Source organism: Oncorhynchus keta, unplaced genomic scaffold (assembly GCF_023373465.1).
Source record: "Oncorhynchus keta strain PuntledgeMale-10-30-2019 unplaced genomic scaffold, Oket_V2 Un_scaffold_11571_pilon_pilon, whole genome shotgun sequence".
NCBI classification, from domain to species: Eukaryota; Metazoa; Chordata; class Actinopteri; order Salmoniformes; family Salmonidae; genus Oncorhynchus; species Oncorhynchus keta.
The window spans coordinates 130001-150838 of NW_026290760.1; the positions used below are offsets into that span (position 1 = coordinate 130001).

The 20838-nt window shown below is 44.4% G+C and overlaps 1 pseudogene across 1 annotated transcript in view; it reads right to left on the minus strand.

Annotated features, from left to right (window-relative positions):
* Positions 1–20838, minus strand: part of LOC127927304 (annexin A2-A-like) — a 46224-nt pseudogene that overhangs the window by 10781 nt on the left and 14605 nt on the right. The window contains exons 9-10 of the transcript XR_008126847.1: positions 928–1021; positions 578–673 (exon numbers count right to left, since the gene is read on the minus strand). The product of XR_008126847.1 is annotated as an annexin A2-A-like (transcript). The remainder of the gene's footprint in view (positions 1–577; positions 674–927; positions 1022–20838) is intronic.

Below are 20838 nucleotides of genomic sequence, written 5' to 3' on the forward strand. Positions count from 1 at the left end.
AGAATGTAGGTATATTATATACAGATATGGATGTATATATTATAGTATGCAGGTATATGATATGTAGATATGGATGTATATATTATAGGTTATATGATATAGATATAGATGTATATATTATAGAATATATGTTATATGATATAGATATAGATGTATATATGATAGAATACAGGTTATACGTTAGATGATATAGATGTATATATTATAGAATACAGGTTATATGTTATAGATGTATATATTATAGAATGTAGGTACATGATATAGATATAGATGTATTATATTATAGAATACAGGTTATATGTTATAGATATAGATGTATATATTATAGAATACAGGTTATATGTTATAGATATAGATGTATATATTATAGAATACATGTTATAAGTTATAGATATATATATTATAGAATGTAGGTATATGATATAGATGTATATATTATAGAATGTAGGTATATGATATAGATGTATATATTATAGAATACATGTTATAAGTTATAGATATATATATTATAGAATGTAGGTATATGATATAGATGTATATATTATAGAATGTAGATATATGATATGTAGAATGTTACCCAGTGTCAGGAAGGACTTCTCCAGGTCTCCCTTCACCTCCTTCCTGATACTCTCCTGCATGTCGTATGGACTGTAGCTCTTGTACCTGTCAAACACTGGAACAGACATAGCCAACATTTGGTCATCTTTCTGAAGAGTCACCGGGTTGATAGAAAACATCTACGTTCTTTATGTCTAAAAATGTCTGGTTGTCGCCCATCTTGACTTTGAGTTTGAGTATTTTGTCCAAACGATCCTGTGTGCATGAAGAGGTCCCTCGTTACAGAGCATGAAGAGGTCCCTCGTTACAGAGCATGAAGAGGTCCCTCGTTACAGAGCATGAAGAGGTCCCTCGTTACAGAGTCGGTACCTTTCTGTAGGTGGGGGACACTTCTCTCTGACATAATGGTGATCCATGTAGCCACGTCAGTCCCTTTCCTCTTCACTCCAGCCTCATACAGAGCCTACAGAGACAGGAGAGGACCATCAACAAGAGACACAGCTGAGTAATCTACAGAGACACAGCTGTCTACTACCCCTAACTAATCTACAGAGACACAGCTGTCTACTACCCCTAACTAATCTACAGAGACACAGCTGTCTACTACCCCTAAGTAATCTACAGAGACACAGCTGTCTACTACTAAATAATCTACAGAGACACAGCTGTCTACTACCCCTAAGTCATCTACAGAGACACAGCTGTCTACTACCCTAAGTCATCTACAGAGACACAGCTGTCTACTACCCCTAAGTCATCTACAGAGACACAGCTGTCTACTACCCCTAAGTAATCTACAGAGACACAGCTGTCTACTACCCCATCTACAGAGACACAGCTGTCTACTCATCTACAGAGACACAGCTGTCTACTACCCCTAAGTAATCTACAGAGACACAGCTGTCTACTACCCCATCTACAAGAGACACAGCTGTCTACTACCCCTAAATCATCTACAGAGACACAGCTGTCTACTACCCCTAAGTAATCTACAGAGACAGGAGAGAGAGCTGTCTATACCCCTAAATCATCTACAGAGACACAGCTGTCTACTACCCCTAAGTAATCTACAGAGACACAGCTGTCTACTACCCCTAAATCATCTACAGAGACACAGCTGTCTACTACCCCTAAGTAATCTACAGAGACAGGAGAGGACCATCTACAAGAGACACAGCTGTCTACTACCCCTAAGTAATCTACAGAGACACAGCTGTCTACTACCCCTAAGTCATCTACAGAGACACAGCTGTCTACTACCCCTAAGTAATCTACAGAGACAGGAGAGGACCATCTACAAGAGACACAGCTGTCTACTACCCCTAAGTCATCTACAGAGACACAGCTGTCTACTACCCCTAAGTAATCTACAGAGACACAGCTGTCTACTACCCCTAAGTCATCTACAGAGACACAGCTGTCTACTACCCCTAAGTAATCTACAGAGACACAGCTGTCTACTACCCCTAAGTAATCTACAGAGACACAGCTGTCTACTACCCCTAAGTCATCTACAGAGACACAGCTGTCTACTACCCCTAAGTAATCTACAGAGACACAGCTGTCTACTACCCCTAAGTGATCTACAGAGACACAGCTGTCTACTACCCCTAAGTCATCTACAGAGACACAGCTGTCTACTACCCCTAAGTCATCTACAGAGACACAGCTGTCTACTACCCCTAAGTAATCTACAGAGACACAGCTGTCTACTACCCCTAAGTAATCTACAGAGACACAGCTGTCTACTACCCCTAAGTAATCTACAGAGACACAGCTGTCTACTACCCCTAAGTGATCTACAGAGACAGGAGAGGACCATCAACAAGAGACACAGCTGTCTACTACCCCTAAATCATCTACAGAGACACAGCTGTCTACTACCCCTAAGTAATCTACAGAGACACAGCTGTCTACTACCCCTAAGTCATCTACAGAGACACAGCTGTCTACTACCCCTAAGTCATCTACAGAGACAGGAGAGGACCATCAACAAGAGACACAGCTGTCTACTACCCCTAAGTAATCTACAGAGACACAGCTGTCTACTACCCCTATGTAATCTACAGAGACACAGCTGTCTACTACCCCTAAGTCATCTACAGAGACACAGCTGTCTACTACCCCTAAGTAATCTACAGAGACACAGCTGTCTACTACCCCTAAGTCATCTACAGAGACAGGAGAGGACCATCAACAAGAGACAGAGCTGTCTACTACCCCTAAGTAATCTACAGAGACACAGCTGTCTACTACCCCTAAGTCATCTACAGAGACACAGCTGTCTACTACCCCTAAGTAATCTACAGAGACACAGCTGTCTACTACCCCTAAGTCATCTACAGAGACACAGCTGTCTACTACCCCTAAGTCATCTACAGAGACACAGCTGTCTATTACCCCTAACTAATCTACAGAGACACAGCTGTCTACTACCCCTAAGTAATCTACAGAGACACAGCTGTCTACTACCCCTAACTAATCTACAGAGACACAGCTGTCTACTACCCCTAACTAATCTACAGAGACACAGCTGTCTACTACCCCTAAGTAATCTACAGAGACACAGCTGTCTACTACCCCTAACTAATCTACAGAGACACAGCTGTCTACTACCCCTAAGTAATCTACAGAGACACAGCTGTCTACTACCCCTAAGTCATCTACAGAGACACAGCTGTCTACTACCCCTAAGTAATCTACAGAGACACAGCTGTCTACTACCCCTAAGTAATCTACAGAGACACAGCTGTCTACTACCCCTAAGTAATCTACAGAGACACAGCTGTCTACTACCCCTAAGTCATCTACAGAGACACAGCTGTCTACTACCCCTAAGTAATCTACAGAGACACAGCTGTCTACTACCCCTAAGTAATCTACAGAGACACAGCTGTCTACTACCCCTAAGTAATCTACAGAGACACAGCTGTCTACTACCCCTAAGTAATCTACAGAGACACAGCTGTCTACTACCCCTAACTAATCTACAGAGACACAGCTGTCTACTACCCCTAAGTAATCTACAGAGACACAGCTGTCTACTACCCCTAACTAATCTACAGAGACACAGCTGTCTACTACCCCTAAGTCATCTACAGAGACACAGCTGTCTACTACCCCTAAGTCATCTACAGAGACACAGCTGTCTACTACCCCTAAGTAATCTACAGAGACACAGCTGTCTACTACCCCTAAGTAATCTACAGAGACACAGCTGTCTACTACCCCTAAGTAATCTACAGAGACACAGCTGTCTACTACCCCTAAGTCATCTACAGAGACAGGAGAGGACCATCAACAAGAGACACAGCTGTCTACTACCCCTAAGTAATCTACAGAGACACAGCTGTCTACTACCCCTAAGTCATCTACAGAGACAGGAGAGGACCATCAACAAGAGACACAGCTGTCTACTACCCCTAAGTAATCTACAGAGACACAGCTGTCTACTACCCCTAAGTAATCTACAGAGACAGGAGAGGACCATCTACAAGAGACACAGCTGTCTACTACCCCTAAGTCATCTACAGAGACACAGCTGTCTACTACCCCTAAGTCATCTACAGAGACACAGCTGTCTACTACCCCTAAGTAATCTACAGAGACAGGAGAGGAACATCAACAAGAGACACAGCTGTCTACTACCCCTAAATCATCTACAGAGACACAGCTGTCTACTACCCCTAACTAATCTACAGAGACACAGCTGTCTACTACCCCTAAGTAATCTACAGAGACACAGCTGTCTACTACCCCTAAGTAATCTACAGAGACAGGAGAGGACCATCAACAAGAGACACAGCTGTCTACTACCCCTAAGTGATCTACAGAGACACAGCTGTCTACTACCCCTAACTAATCTACAGAGACACAGCTGTCTACTACCCCTAAGTAATCTACAGAGACACAGCTGTCTACTACCCCTAACTAATCTACAGAGACACAGCTGTCTACTACCCCTAAGTAATCTACAGAGACACAGCTGTCTACTACCCCTAACTAATCTACAGAGACACAGCTGTCTACTACCCCTAAGTAATCTACAGAGACACAGCTGTCTACTACCCCTAACTAATCTACAGAGACACAGCTGTCTACTACCCCTAACTAATCTACAGAGACAGGAGAGGACCATCAACAAGAGACAGAGCTGTCTACTACCCCTAAGTCATCTACAGAGACACAGCTGTCTACTACCCCTAAGTAATCTACAGAGACAGGAGAGGACCATCAACAAGAGACACAGCTGTCTACTACCCCTAAATCATCTACAGAGACACAGCTGTCTACTACCCCTAAATCATCTACAGAGACACAGCTGTCTACTACCCCTAAGTAATCTACAGAGACACAGCTGTCTACTACCCCTAAGTAATCTACAGAGACACAGCTGTCTACTACCCCTAAGTAATCTACAGAGACACAGCTGTCTACTACCCCTAAGTAATCTACAGAGACACAGCTGTCTACTACCCCTAAGTCATCTACAGAGACACAGCTGTCTACTACCCCTAAGTAATCTACAGAGACACAGCTGTCTACTACCCCTAAGTAATCTACAGAGACACAGCTGTCTACTACCCCTAAGTAATCTACAGAGACACAGCTGTCTACTACCCCTAAGTCATCTACAGAGACAGAGCTGTCTACTACCCCTAAATCATCTACAGAGACACAGCTGTCTACTACCCCTAAGTCATCTACAGAGACAGAGCTGTCTACTACCCCTAAGTAATCTACAGAGACACAGCTGTCTACTACCCCTAAGTAATCTACAGAGACACAGCTGTCTACTACCCCTAAGTAATCTACAGAGACACAGCTGTCTACTACCCCTAAGTCATCTACAGAGACACAGCTGTCTACTACCCCTAAGTAATCTACAGAGACACAGCTGTCTACTACCCCTAAGTAATCTACAGAGACACAGCTGTCTACTACCCCTAAGTAATCTACAGAGACACAGCTGTCTACTACCCCTAAGTGATCTACAGAGACACAGCTGTCTACTACCCCTAAGTAATCTACAGAGACACAGCTGTCTACTACCCCTAAGTAATCTACAGAGACACAGCTGTCTACTACCCCTAAGTAATCTACAGAGACACAGCTGTCTACTACCCCTAAGTAATCTACAGAGACACAGCTGTCTACTACCCCTAAGTAATCTACAGAGACACAGCTGTCTACTACCCCTAAGTAATCTACAGAGACACAGCTGTCTACTACCCCTAAGTAATCTACAGAGACACAGCTGTCTACTACCCCTAAGTCATCTACAGAGACAGGAGAGGACCATCAACAAGAGACACAGCTGTCTACTACCCCTAAGTCATCTACAGAGACACAGCTGTCTACTACCCCTAATCTACAGAGACACAGCTGTCTACCCCTAAATCATCTACAGAGACACAGCTGTCTACTACCCCTAAGTCATCTACAGAGACACAGCTGTCTACTACCCCTAAGTCATCTACAGAGACACAGCTGTCTACTACCCCTAAGTAATCTACAGAGACACAGCTGTCTACTACCCCTAAATCATCTACAGAGACACAGCTGTCTACTAGAGACACAGAGACACAGCTGTCTACTACCCCTAAGTCATCTACAGAGACACAGCTGTCTACTACCCCTAAGTAATCTACAGAGACACAGCTGTCTACTACCCCTAAGTCATCTACAGAGACAGGAGAGGACCATCAACAAGAGACACAGCTGTCTACTACCCCTAAGTAATCTACAGAGACACAGCTGTCTACTACCCCTAAGTAATCTACAGAGACACAGCTGTCTACTACCCCTAAGTCTACAGAGACACAGCTGTCTACTACCCCTAAGTGATCTACAGAGACAGGAGAGGACCATCAACAAGAGACACAGCTGTCTACTACCCCTAAATCATCTACAGAGACACAGCTGTCTACTACCCCTAAGTCATCTACAGAGACACAGCTGTCTACTACCCCTAAGTCATCTACAGAGACACAGCTGTCTACTACCCCTAAGTCATCTACAGAGACACAGCTGTCTACTACCCCTAAGTCATCTACAGAGACACAGCTGTCTACTACCCCTAAGTCATCTACAGAGACAGGAGAGGACCATCAACAAGAGACAGAGCTGTCTACTACCCCTAAGTCATCTACAGAGACACAGCTGTCTACTACCCCTAAGTCATCTACAGAGACACAGCTGTCTACTACCCCTAAGTCATCTACAGAGACACAGCTGTCTACTACCCCTAAGTCATCTACAGAGACACAGCTGTCTACTACCCCTAAGTCATCTACAGAGACAGGAGAGGACCATCAACAAGAGACACAGCTGTCTACTACCCCTAAGTCATCTACAGAGACACAGCTGTCTACTACCCCTAAATCATCTACAGAGACACAGCTGTCTACTACCCCTAAGTCATCTACAGAGACACAGCTGTCTACTACCCCTAAGTCATCTACAGAGACACAGCTGTCTACTACCCCTAAGTCATCTACAGAGACACAGCTGTCTACTACCCCTAATCTACAGAGACACCTGTCTACTACCCCTAAGTCATCTACAGAGACAGGAGAGGACCATCAACAAGAGACACAGCTGTCTACTACCCCTAAGTCATCTACAGAGACACAGCTGTCTACTACCCCTAAGTAATCTACAGAGACACAGCTGTCTACTACCCCTAAGTCATCTACAGAGACACAGCTGTCTACTACCCCTAAGTAATCTACAGAGACACAGCTGTCTACTACCCCTAAGTAATCTACAGAGACACAGCTGTCTACTACCCCTAAGTAATCTACAGAGACACAGCTGTCTACTACCCCTAAGTAATCTACAGAGACACAGCTGTCTACTACCCCTAAGTCATCTACAGAGACAGGAGAGGACCATCAACAAGAGACACAGCTGTCTACTACCCCTAAGTAATCTACAGAGACACAGCTGTCTACTACCCCTAAGTCATCTACAGAGACACAGCTGTCTACTACCCCTAAGTAATCTACAGAGACACAGCTGTCTACTACCCTAAGTAATCTACAGAGACACAGCTGTCTACTACCCCTAAGTAATCTACAGAGACACAGTTGTCTACTACCCCTAAGTAATCTACAGAGACACAGCTGTCTACTACCCCTAAGTAATCTACAGAGACACAGCTGTCTACTACACCTAAGTAATCAACAGAGACACAGCTGTCTACTACCCCTAAGTAATCTACAGAGACACAGCTGTCTACTACCCCTAAATCATCTACAGAGACACAGCTGTCTACTACCCCTAAGTAATCTACAGAGACACAGCTGTCTACTACCCCTAAGTAATCTACAGAGACACAGCTGTCTACTACCCCTAAGTCATCTACAGAGACACAGCTGTCTACTACCCCTAAGTGATCTACAGAGACACAGCTGTCTACTACCCCTAAATCATCTACAGAGACACAGCTGTCTACTACCCCTAAGTAATCTACAGAGACACAGCTGTCTACTACCCCTAAGTAATCTACAGAGACACAGCTGTCTACTACCCCTAAGTAATCTACAGAGACACAGCTGTCTACTACCCCTAAGTAATCTACAGAGACACAGCTGTCTACTACCCCTAAGTATCTACAGAGACACAGCTGTCTACTACCCCTAAGTAATCTACAGAGACACAGCTGTCTACTACCCCTAAGTAATCTACAGAGACACAGCTGTCTACTACCCCTAAGTAATCTACAGAGACACAGCTGTCTACTACCCCTAAGTAATCTACAGAGACACAGCTGTCTACTACCCCTAAGTCATCTACAGAGACACAGCTGTCTACTACCCCTAAGTCATCTACAGAGACACAGCTGTCTACTACCCCTAAGTAATCTACAGAGACACAGCTGTCTACTACCCCTAAGTAATCTACAGAGACACAGCTGTCTACTACCCCTAAGTAATCTACAGAGACACAGCTGTCTACTACCCCTAAGTAATCTACAGAGACACAGCTGTCTACTACCCCTAAATCATCTACAGAGACACAGCTGTCTACTACCCCTAAGTCATCTACAGAGACACAGCTGTCTACTACCCCTAAGTAATCTACAGAGACACAGCTGTCTACTACCCCTAAGTAATCTACAGAGACACAGCTGTCTACTACCCCTAAATCATCTACAGAGACACAGCTGTCTACTACCCCTAAGTAATCTACAGAGACACAGCTGTCTACTACCCCTAAATCATCTACAGAGACACAGCTGTCTACTACCCCTAAGTCATCTACAGAGACACAGCTGTCTACTACCCCTAAGTAATCTACAGAGACACAGCTGTCTACTACCCCTAAGTAATCTACAGAGACACAGCTGTCTACTACCCCTAAGTAATCTACAGAGACACAGCTGTCTACTACCCCTAAGTAATCTACAGAGACACAGCTGTCTACTACCCCTAAGTAATCTACAGAGACACAGCTGTCTACTACCCCTAAGTAATCTACAGAGACACAGCTGTCTACTACCCCTAAGTAATCTACAGAGACACAGCTGTCTACTACCCCTAAGTAATCTACAGAGACACAGCTGTCTACTACACCTAAGTAATCTACAGAGACACAGCTGTCTACTACCCCTAAGTCATCTACAGAGACACAGCTGTCTACTACCCCTAAGTAATCTACAAAGACACAGCTGTCTACTACCCCTAAGTGATCTACAGAGACACAGCTGTCTACTACCCCTAACTAATCTACAGAGACACAGCTGTCTACTACACCTAACTAATCTACAGAGACACAGCTGTCTACTACCCCTAAGTCATCTACAGAGACACAGCTGTCTATTACCCCTAACTAATCTACAGAGACACAGCTGTCTACTACCCTAAGTCATCTACAGAGACACAGCTGTCTACTACCCCTAAGTAATCTACAGAGACACAGCTGTCTACTACCCCTAAGTGATCTACAGAGACACAGCTGTCTACTACCCCTAACTAATCTACAGAGACACAGCTGTCTACTACACCTAACTAATCTACAGAGACACAGCTGTCTACTACCCCTAAGTCATCTACAGAGACACAGCTGTCTATTACCCCTAACTAATCTACAGAGACACAGCTGTCTACTACACCTAACTAATCTACAGAGACACAGCTGTCTACTACCCCTAACTAATCTACAGAGACACAGCTGTCTACTACCCCTAAGTGATCTACAGAGACACAGCTGTCTACTACCCCTAACTAATCTACAGAGACACAGCTGTCTACTACACCTAACTAATCTACAGAGACAGGAGAGGACCATCAACAAGAGACACAGCTGTCTACTACCCCTAACTAATCTACAGAGACACAGCTGTCTACTACACCTAACTAATCTACAGAGACACAGCTGTCTACTACCCCTAAGTAATCTACAGAGACACAGCTGTCTACTACCCCTAAGTGATCTACAGAGACACAGCTGTCTACTACCCCTAACTAATCTACAGAGACACAGCTGTCTACTACACCTAAGTAATCTACAGAGACAGGAGAGGACCATCAACAAGAGACACAGCTGTCTACTACCCCTAAGTGATCTACAGAGACACAGCTGTCTACTACCCCTAAGTAATCTACAGAGACACAGCTGTCTACTACCCCTAAGTAATCTACAGAGACACAGCTGTCTACTACCCCTAAGTAATCTACAGAGACACAGCTGTCTACTACCCCTAAGTCATCTACAGAGACAGGAGAGGACCATCAACAAGAGACACAGCTGTCTACTACCCCTAAGTAATCTACAGAGACACAGCTGTCTACTACCCCTAAGTAATCTACAGAGACACAGCTGTCTACTACCCCTAAGTAATCTACAGAGACACAGCTGTCTACTACCCCTAAATCATCTACAGAGACACAGCTGTCTACTACCCCTAATCTACAGAGACACAGCTGTCTACTACCCCTAAATCATCTACAGAGACACAGCTGTCTACTACCCCTAAGTCATCTACAGAGACACAGCTGTCTACTACCCCTAAGTAATCTACAGAGACACAGCTGTCTACTACCCCTAAGTAATCTACAGAGACACAGCTGTCTACTACCCCTAAGTAATCTACAGAGACACAGCTGTCTACTACCCCTAAGTAATCTACAGAGACACAGCTGTCTACTACCCCTAAGTAATCTACAGAGACACAGCTGTCTACTACCCCTAACTAATCTACAGAGACACAGCTGTCTACTACACCTAACTAATCTACAGAGACACAGCTGTCTACTACCCCTAAGTAATCTACAGAGACACAGCTGTCTACTACCCCTAAGTAATCTACAGAGACACAGCTGTCTACTACCCCTAAGTCATCTACAGAGACACAGCTGTCTACTACCCCTAAGTCATCTACAGAGACAGGAGAGGACCATCAACAAGAGACACAGCTGTCTACTACCCCTAAGTCATCTACAGAGACACAGCTGTCTACTACCCCTAAGTCATCTACAGAGACACAGCTGTCTACTACCCCTAAGTAATCTACAGAGACACAGCTGTCTACTACCCTAAGTCATCTACAGAGACACAGCTGTCTACTACCCCTAAGTAATCTACAGAGACAGGAGAGGACCATCAACAAGAGACACAGCTGTCTACTACCCCTAAATCATCTACAGAGACACAGCTGTCTACTACCCCTAAATCATCTACAGAGACACAGCTGTCTACTACCCCTAAGTCATCTACAGAGACACAGCTGTCTACTACCCTAAGTCATCTACAGAGACACAGCTGTCTACTACCCCTAAGTCATCTACAGAGACACAGCTGTCTACTACCCTAAGTAATCTACAGAGACACAGCTGTCTACTACCCCTAAGTCATCTACAGAGACAGGAGAGGACCATCAACAAGAGACACAGCTGTCTACTACCCCTAAGTCATCTACAGAGACACAGCTGTCTACTACCCCTAAGTCATCTACAGAGACACAGCTGTCTACTACCCCTAAGTCATCTACAGAGACACAGCTGTCTACTACCCCTAAGTAATCTACAGAGACACAGCTGTCTACTACCCCTAAGTAATCTACAGAGACACAGCTGTCTACTACCCCTAAGTAATCTACAGAGACACAGCTGTCTACTACCCCTAACTAATCTACAGAGACACAGCTGTCTACTACCCCTAAGTCATCTACAGAGACAGGAGAGGACCATCAACAAGAGACACAGCTGTCTACTACCCCTAAGTAATCTACAGAGACACAGCTGTCTACTACCCCTAAGTAATCTACAGAGACACAGCTGTCTACTACCCCTAATAATCTACAGAGACACAGCTGTCTACTACCCCTAAGTAATCTACAGAGACACAGCTGTCTACTACCCCTAAGTAATCTACAGAGACACAGTTGTCTACTACCCCTAAGTAATCTACAGAGACACAGCTGTCTACTACCCCTAAGTAATCTACAGAGACACAGCTGTCTACTACACCTAAGTAATCAACAGAGACACAGCTGTCTACTACCCCTAAGTAATCTACAGAGACACAGCTGTCTACTACCCCTAAATCATCTACAGAGACACAGCTGTCTACTACCCCTAAGTAATCTACAGAGACACAGTTGTCTACTACCCCTAAGTAATCTACAGAGACACAGCTGTCTACTACCCCTAAGTCATCTACAGAGACACAGCTGTCTACTACCCCTAAGTGATCTACAGAGACACAGCTGTCTACTACCCCTAAATCATCTACAGAGACACAGCTGTCTACTACCCCTAAGTAATCTACAGAGACACAGCTGTCTACTACCCCTAAGTAATCTAGCAGAGACACAGCTGTCTACTACCCCTAAGTAATCTACAGAGACACAGCTGTCTACTACCCCTAAGTAATCTACAGAGACACAGCTGTCTACTACCCCTAAGTAATCTACAGAGACACAGCTGTCTACTACCCCTAAGTAATCTACAGAGACACAGCTGTCTACTACCCCTAAGTAATCTACAGAGACACAGCTGTCTACTACCCCTAAGTAATCTACAGAGACACAGCTGTCTACTACCCCTAAGTAATCTACAGAGACACAGCTGTCTACTACCCCTAAGTCATCTACAGAGACACAGCTGTCTACTACCCCTAAGTGATCTACAGAGACACAGCTGTCTACTGTAATCTACAGAGACACAGCTGTCTACTACCCCTAACTAATCTACAGAGACACAGCTGTCTACTACCCCTAAGTAATCTACAGAGACACAGCTGTCTACTACCCCTAAGTAATCTACAGAGACACAGCTGTCTACTACCCCTAAATCATCTACAGAGACACAGCTGTCTACTACCCCTAAGTAATCTACAGAGACACAGCTGTCTACTACCCCTAAGTAATCTACAGAGACACAGCTGTCTACTACCCCTAAGTAATCTACAGAGACACAGCTGTCTACTACCCCTAAGTCATCTACAGAGACACAGCTGTCTACTACCCCTAAGTAATCTACAGAGACACAGCTGTCTACTACCCCTAAATCATCTACAGAGACACAGCTGTCTACTACCCCTAAGTAATCTACAGAGACACAGCTGTCTACTACCCCTAAGTAATCTACAGAGACACAGCTGTCTACTACCCCTAAGTAATCTACAGAGACACAGCTGTCTACTACCCCTAAATACAGAGACACAGCTGTCTACTACCCCTAAGTAATCTACAGAGACACAGCTGTCTACTACCCCTAAGTAATCTACAGAGACACAGCTGTCTACTACCCCTAAGTATCTCAGAGACACAGCTGTCTACTACCCCTAAGTAATCTACAGAGACACAGCTGTCTACTACCCCTAAGGTCATATGAGACACAGCTGTCTACTACACCTAAGTAATCTACAGAGACACAGCTGTCTACTACCCCTAAATCATCTACAGAGACACAGCTGTCTACTACCCCTAAGTAATCTACAAAGACACAGCTGTCTACTACCCCTAAGTGATCTACAGAGACACAGCTGTCTACTACCCTAACTAATCTACAGAGACACAGCTGTCTACTACACCTAACTAATCTACAGAGACACAGCTGTCTACTACCCCTAAGTCATCTACAGAGACACAGCTGTCTATTACCCCTAACTAATCTACAGAGACACAGCTGTCTACTACCCCTAAGTCATCTACAGAGACACAGCTGTCTACTACCCCTAACTAATCTACAGAGACACAGCTGTCTACTACCCCTAAGTGATCTACAGAGACACAGCTGTCTACTACCCCTAACTAATCTACAGAGACACAGCTGTCTACTACACCTAACTAATCTACAGAGACACAGCTGTCTACTACCCCTAAGTCATCTACAGAGACACAGCTGTCTATTACCCCTAACTAATCTACAGAGACACAGCTGTCTACTACACCTAACTAATCTACAGAGACACAGCTGTCTACTACCCCTAACTAATCTACAGAGACACAGCTGTCTACTACCCCTAAGTGATCTACAGAGACACAGCTGTCTACTACCCCTAACTAATCTACAGAGACACAGCTGTCTACTACACCTAACTAATCTACAGAGACAGGAGAGGACCATCAACAAGAGACACAGCTGTCTACTACCCCTAACTAATCTACAGAGACACAGCTGTCTACTACACCTTTACAGAGACACAGCTGTCTACTACCCCTAAGTAATCTACAGAGACACAGCTGTCTACTACCCCTAAGTGATCTACAGAGACACAGCTGTCTACTACCCCTAACTAATCTACAGAGACACAGCTGTCTACTACACCTAACTAATCTACAGAGACAGGAGAGGACCATCAACAAGAGACACAGCTGTCTACTACCCCTAAGTGATCTACAGAGACACAGCTGTCTACTACCCCTAAGTAATCTACAGAGACACAGCTGTCTACTACCCCTAAGTAATCTACAGAGACACAGCTGTCTACTACCCCTAAGTATCTACAGAGACACAGCTGTCTACTACCCCTAAGTCATCTACAGAGACAGGAGAGGACCATCAACAAGAGACACAGCTGTCTACTACCCCTAAGTAATCTACAGAGACACAGCTGTCTACTACCCCTAAGTAATCTACAGAGACACAGCTGTCTACTACCCCTAAGTAATCTACAGAGACACAGCTGTCTACTACCCCTAAGTAATCTACAGAGACACAGCTGTCTACTACCCCTAAGTAATCTACAGAGACACAGTTGTCTACTACCCCTAACTAATCTACAGAGACACAGCTGTCTACTACCCCTAAGTAATCTACAGAGACACAGCTGTCTACTACACCTAAGTAATCTGCAACAGAGACAGCTGTCTACTACCCCTAAGTAATCTACAGAGACACAGCTGTCTACTACCCCTAAATCATCTACAGAGACACAGCTGTCTACTACCCCTAAGTAATCTACAGAGACACAGTTGTCTACTACCCCTAAGTAATCTACAGAGACACAGCTGTCTACTACCCCTAAATCATCTACAGAGACACAGCTGTCTACTGTAATCTACAGAGACACAGCTGTCTACTACCCCTAAGTCATCTGCAGGACAGAGACAGGAGAGGACCATCAACAAGAGACACAGCTGTCTACTACCCCTAAGTCATCTACAGAGACACAGCTGTCTACTACCCCAATCTACAGAGACACAGCTGTCTACTACCCCTAAGTCATCTACAGAGACACAGCTGTCTACTACCCCTAAGTAATCTACAGAGACACAGCTGTCTACTACCCCTAAGTAATCTACAGAGACACAGCTGTCTACTACCCCTAAGTAATCTACAGAGACACAGCTGTCTACTACCCCTAACTAATCTACAGAGACACAGCTGTCTACTACCCCTAAGTCATCTACAGAGACAGGAGAGGACCATCAACAAGAGACACAGCTGTCTACTACCCCTAAGTAATCTACAGAGACACAGCTGTCTACTACCCCTAAGTAATCTACAGAGACACAGCTGTCTACTACCCCTAAGTCATCTACAGAGACACAGCTGTCTACTACCCCTAAGTAATCTACAGAGACACAGCTGTCTACTACCCCTAAGTAATCTACAGAGACACAGCTGTCTACTACCCCTAAGTAATCTACAGAGACACAGCTGTCTACTACCCCTAAGTAATCTACAGAGACACAGCTGTCTACTACACCTAAGTAATCAACAGAGACACAGCTGTCTACTACCCCTAAGTAATCTACAGAGACACAGCTGTCTACTACCCCTAAATCATCTACAGAGACACAGCTGTCTACTACCCCTAAGTAATCTACAGAGACACAGTTGTCTACTACCCCTAAGTAATCTACAGAGACACAGCTGTCTACTACCCCTAAGTCATCTACAGAGACACAGCTGTCTACTACCCCTAAGTGATCTACAGAGACACAGCTGTCTACTACCCCTAAATCATCTACAGAGACACAGCTGGACCCTCAACAAGAGACACAGCTGTCTACTACCCCTAAGTCATCTACAGAGACACAGCTGTCTACTACCCCTAAGTGATCTACAGAGACACAGCTGTCTACTACCCCTAAGTCATCTACAGAGACACAGCTGTCTACTACCCCTAAGTAATCTACAGAGACACAGCTGTCTACTACCCCTAAGTCATCTACAGAGACACAGCTGTCTACTACCCCTAAGTAATCTACAGAGACACAGCTGTCTACTACCCCTAAGTACACAGAGACACAGCTGTCTACTACCCCTAAGTAATCTACAGAGACACAGCTGTCTACTACCCCATCAACTACAGAGACACAGCTGTCTACTACCCCTAAGTGATCTACAGAGACACAGCTGTCTACTACCCCTAAGTATCTACAGAGACACAGCTGTCTACTACCCCTAACTAATCTACAGAGACACAGCTGTCTACTACCCCTAAGTAATCTACAGAGACACAGCTGTCTACTACCCCTAAGTAATCTACAGAGACACAGTTGTCTACTACCCCTAAATCATCTACAGAGACACAGCTGTCTACTACCCCTAAGTAATCTACAGAGACACAGCTGTCTACTACCCCTAAGTAATCTACAGAGACACAGCTGTCTACTACCCCTAAGTAATCTACAGAGACACAGCTGTCTACTACCCCTAAATCATCTACAGAGACACAGCTGTCTACTACCCCTAAGTAATCTACAGAGACACAGCTGTCTACTACCCCTAAATCATCTACAGAGACACAGCTGTCTACTACCCCTAAGTCATCTACAGAGACACAGCTGTCTACTACCCCTAAGTCATCTACAGAGACACAGCTGTCTACTACCCCTAAGTCATCTACAGAGACACAGCTGTCTACTATCCCTCAATCTACAGAGACACAGCTGATCTACAGAGACACAGCTGTCTACTTGGTAATCTACAGAGACACAGCTGTCTACTACCCCTAAGTAATCTACAGAGACACAGCTGTCTACTACCCCTAAGTAATCTACAGAGACACAGCTGTCTACTACCCCTAAGTAATCTACAGAGACACAGCTGTCTACTACATCAACACAGAGACACAGCTGTCTACTACCAGAGACCTAAATCATCTACAGAGACACAGCTGTCTACTACCCCTAAGTCATCTACAAAGACACAGCTGTCTACTACCCCTAAGTGATCTACAGAGACACAGCTGTCTACTACCCCTAACTAATCTACAGAGACACAGCTGTCTACTACACCTAACATCAACAGAGACACAGCTGTCTACTACCCCTAAGTCATCTACAGAGACACAGCTGTCTATTACCCCTAACTAATCTACAGAGACACAGCTGTCTACTACCCCTAAGTCATCTACAGAGACACAGCTGTCTATTACCCCTAACTAATCTACAGAGACACAGCTGTCTACTACCCCTAAGTCATCTACAGAGACACAGCTGTCTATTACCCCTAACTAATCTACAGAGACACAGCTGTCTACTACACCTAACTAATCTACAGAGACACAGCTGTCTACTACCCCTAAGTCATCTACAGAGACACAGCTGTCTATTACCCCTAACTCATCTACAGAGACACAGCTGTCTACTACACCTAACTCATCTACAGAGACACAGCTGTCTACTACCCCTAAGTAATCTACAGAGACACAGCTGTCTACTACCCTAAGTGATCTACAGAGACACAGCTGTCTACTACCCCTAAGTAATCTACAGAGACACAGCTGTCTACTACACCTAACTAATCTACAGAGACAGGAGAGGACCATCAACAAGAGACACAGCTGTCTACTACCCCTAAGTAATCTACAGAGACACAGCTGTCTACTACACCTAAGTCATCTACAGAGACACAGCTGTCTACTACCCCTAAGTAATCTACAGAGACACAGCTGTCTACTACCCCTAAGTAATCTACAGAGACACAGCTGTCTACTACCCCTAACTAATCTACAGAGACACAGCTGTCTACTACCACCTAACTAATCTACAGAGACAGGAGAGGACCATCAACAAGAGACACAGCTGTCTACTACCCCTAAGTGATCTACAGAGACACAGCTGTCTACTACCCCTAACTAATCTACAGAGACACAGCTGTCTACTACACCTAACTAATCTACAGAGACAGGAGAGGACCATCAACAAGAGACACAGCTGTCTACTACCCCTAAGTGATCTACAGAGACACAGCTGTCTACTACCCCTAAGTAATCTACAGAGACACAGCTGTCTACTACCCCTAACTGATCTACAGAGACACAGGACCTAAGTAATCTACAGAGACACAGCTGTCTACTACCCCTAAGTCTATTACCCCTATCAACAGAGACACAGCTGTCTACTACCCCTAAGTAATCTACAGAGACACAGCTGTCTACTACCCCTAAGTAATCTACAGAGACACAGCTGTCTACTACCCCTACAGAGACAGGAGAGGACCAAAGTAATCTACAGAGACACAGCTGTCTACTACCCCTAAGTAATCTACAGAGACACAGCTGTCTACTACCCCTAAGTAATCTACAGAGACACAGCTGGACCCTCAACAAGAGACACAGCTGTCTACTACCCCTAACTAATCTACAGAGACAGCTGTCTACTACCCCTAACTAATCTACAGAGACACAGCTGTCTACTACCCCTAACTAATCTAGCTGTCTACTACCCCTAAGTAATCTACAGAGACACAGCTGTCTACTACCCCTAAGTAATCTACAGAGACACAGCTGTCTACTACCCCTAAGTAATCTACAGAGACACAGCTGTCTACTACACCTAACTAATCTACAGAGACAGGAGAGGACCATCAACAAGAGACACAGCTGTCTACTACCCCTAAGTAATCTACAGAGACAGGAGAGGACCATCAACAAGAGACACAGCTGTCTACTACCCCTAAGTCATCTACAGAGACACAGCTGTCTACTACCCCTAAGTCATCTACAGAGACACAGCTGTCTACTACCCCTAACTAATCTACAGAGACACAGCTGTCTACTACCCCTAAGTACAGAGACAGGAGAGGACCATCTACAGAGACACAGCTGTCTACTACCCCTAAGTAATCTACAGAGACACAGCTGTCTACTACCCCATCTACAGAGACACAGCTGTCTACTACCCCTAAGTAATCTACAGAGACACAGCTGTCTACTACCCCTAACTAATCTACAGAGACACAGCTGTCTACTACCCCTAAGTCATCTACAGAGACACAGCTGTCTACTACCCTAAGTCATCTACAGAGACACAGCTGTCTACTACCCCTAAGTCATCTACAGAGACACAGCTGTCTACTACCCCTAAGTCATCTACAGAGACACAGCTGTCTACTACCCCTAAGTGATCTACAGAGACACAGCTGTCTACTACCCACTAAGTAATCTACAGAGACACAGCTGTCTACTACCACTAAGTAATCTACAGAGACACAGCTGTCTACTACCCCTAAGTCATCTACAGAGACACAGCTGTCTACTACCCCTAAGTAATCTACAGAGACACAGCTGTCTACTACCCCTAAGTAATCTACAGAGACACAGCTGTCTACTTCCACTAAGTAATCTACAGAGACACAGCTGTCTACTACCACTAAGTAATCTACAGAGACACAGCTGTCTACTACCCCTAAGTCATCTACAGAGACACAGCTGTCTACTACCCCTAAGTAATCTACAGAGACACAGCTGTCTACTACCCCTAACTAATCTACAGAGACAGGAGAGGACCATCAACAAGAGACACAGCTGTCTACTACCCCTAAGTAATCTACAGAGACAGGACCATCAACAAGAGACACAGCTGTCTACTACCCCTAAGTGATCTACAGAGACACAGCTGTCTACTACCCCTAAGTGATCTACAGAGACACAGCTGTCTACTACCCCTAAGTCATCTACAGAGACACAGCTGTCTACTACCCCTAAGTAATCTACAGAGACACAGCTGTCTACTACACCTAAGTAATCTACAATGCTTTAGTGTTTGGGTCTGGTAGGGTGTTTTACTGTCTGTATCAATGCTTTAGTGATTGGTTCTGGTCCAGTGTTTTACTGTCTGTATCAATGCTTTAGTGATTGGTTCTGGTCCAGTGTTTTACTGTCTGTATCAATGCTTTAGTGATTGGTTCTGGTAGGGTGTTTTACTGTCTGTATCAATGCTTTAGTGATTGGTTCTGGTCCAGTGTTTTACTGTCTGTATCAATGCTTTAGTGATTGGTTCTGGTCCAGTGTTTTACTGTCTGTATCAATGCTTTAGTGATTGGTTCTGGTAGGGTGTTTTACTGTCTGTATCAATGCTTTAGTGATTGATTCTGGTCCAGTGTTTTACTGTCTGTATCAATGCTTTTAGTGTTTGGTTCTGGTCCAGTGTTTTACTGTCTGTATCAATGCTTTAGTGATTGGTTCTGGTAGGGTGTTTTACTGTCTGTATCAATGCTTTAGTGATTGGTTCTGGTAGGGTGTTTTACTGTCTGTATCAATGCTTTAGTGATTGGTTCTGGTAGGGTGTTTTACTGTCTGTATCAATGCTTTTAGTGTTCGGTTCTGGTAGGGTGTTTTACTGTCTGTATCAATGCTTTAGTGATTGGTTCTGGTCCAGTGTTTTACTGTCAGTATCAATGCTTTAGTGTTTGGTTCTGGTCAGGTGTTTTACTGTCTGTATCAATGCTTTAGTGATTGGTTCTGGTCGGGTGTTTTACTGTCTGTATCAATGCTTTAGTGTTCGGTTCTGGTAGGGTGTTTTACTGTCTGTATCAATGCTTTAGTGATTGGTTCTGGGAGGGTGTTTTACTGTCTGTATCAATGCTTTAGTGA